At 34.5% G+C, this 1,491-nt stretch overlaps 1 pseudogene; it reads left to right on the forward strand.

Moving 5' to 3' along the window:
• The first annotated feature begins 469 nt into the window (after nucleotides 1-469).
• On the forward strand, nucleotides 470-925 carry LOC125103288 (ATP synthase subunit d, mitochondrial-like; annotated as a pseudogene).
• The last annotated feature ends 566 nt before the right edge of the window (nucleotides 926-1,491 follow it).

The raw sequence follows: 1,491 nt of genomic DNA on the forward strand, positions 1-1,491 counted from the left end.
GCAGGTTATTCTCTGTCAATTATATCTCAACAAAGCTGTTGTAAAAGTAAATATATAAATATACTTCATTTTTCTTTGTCTTTTACTGTCATTGACTTTGCATATATTTTAAAATTGTTGTTTTATACTTGTTTAATGGTGATATAAATTAACTGAAATAAATTTGGTTTAGCCATTCCTTGCTGCTGTGGACTGTGGGCCATCGGTGAAGGATCTCAAGATGGCTGGGTGAAAACTTGTTCTAAAATTCATTGACCGGGGGCGCCTGGGTGGCTCAGTGGGTTAAGCCACTGCCTACAGCTCAGGTCATGATCTCCGGGTCCTGGGATCGAGTCCCACATCGGGCTCTCTGCTCAGCAGGGAGCCTGCTTCCCTCTCTCTCTCAGCCTGCCTCTCTGTCTACTTGTGATCTCTCTCTGTCAAATAAATAAATAAATAAATAAATAAATAAATAAATAAAAAATCTTTAAAATTCATTGACCGCGTAACTTTTGGAGAGATCATATGCTGAAACCAGAAGGCCATTTTTGACTCCCCGAAATCCTGGAAAGAGACACCTACCTCCAAATTGGCTACTATCTCGAGAAACCACCTGCTATCGACTGGGCTTACTAGAAGGCCAATGTGGCAAATGCTGGGTTGGTAGATGACTTTGAGAAGAAGTTTAATGCCGTGAAGGTTCCCGTGCCAAGGGTAAATATACTGTTGAGATGGATGCTGAAGAAAAAGAAGATGTGAACAGTTGTGCTGACCTTTTGTCTTTCTCAAAGGCCAGAATTGAGGAATATAAAAAAGAGCTGGAGAAGATGAAGAATGTAATTCCATTTGACTAGTTGACCACTGAAGACCTGAAGAAGTCTTCCCAGAAACCAAATTAGACAAGAAGTATTCCTATTGGCTTTAGAAGCCAATTGAAAATGTATAAACTTGAGTTGGGGAGAAAGCTCTGGCCCTCGTATTATAAATGCTGGACATTAAAATAATGATAAGATACATAAAATAAAATATATTTGGTTTAACATTTTCCCAAGAATTTGTTCTGATCTTTTGTATTATAAGGCAAGAATTAATTATTCATACAATATATTTTAAGCTCCATGCCATTCTTACTATCCAGAAAATTTCTAAAAATAACTAATGAAATCTATAAGATTTTTAGACTTTTTACCTTAATTATGTGGCTAATAGATCCATATAATTTTATCATTAAAAGTAGTTAATGAAATCTGAAAGATTATTAAGCTTTTTATCTTATTGAATGACTAAATAGATCTGTGTAATTTTATCATTAAACGTAATTAATAGAGCTGCCAGCTGTTAGAATAGGAACCTAACTGGTCACAGAAACACTTAAAAATAAAAACTGAGCTTCCTTTTTTCCGGTGGGGAAGTTTCCAATTACTTTAGAGAAAATAAATTAGGATAATTTAAAATATAGATTATAATTCTGGGCATACTATTCAATTTAAAATAAAATTTAAAATTTTACTA

Source organism: Lutra lutra, chromosome 6 (assembly GCF_902655055.1).
Source record: "Lutra lutra chromosome 6, mLutLut1.2, whole genome shotgun sequence".
NCBI classification, from domain to species: Eukaryota; Metazoa; Chordata; class Mammalia; order Carnivora; family Mustelidae; genus Lutra; species Lutra lutra.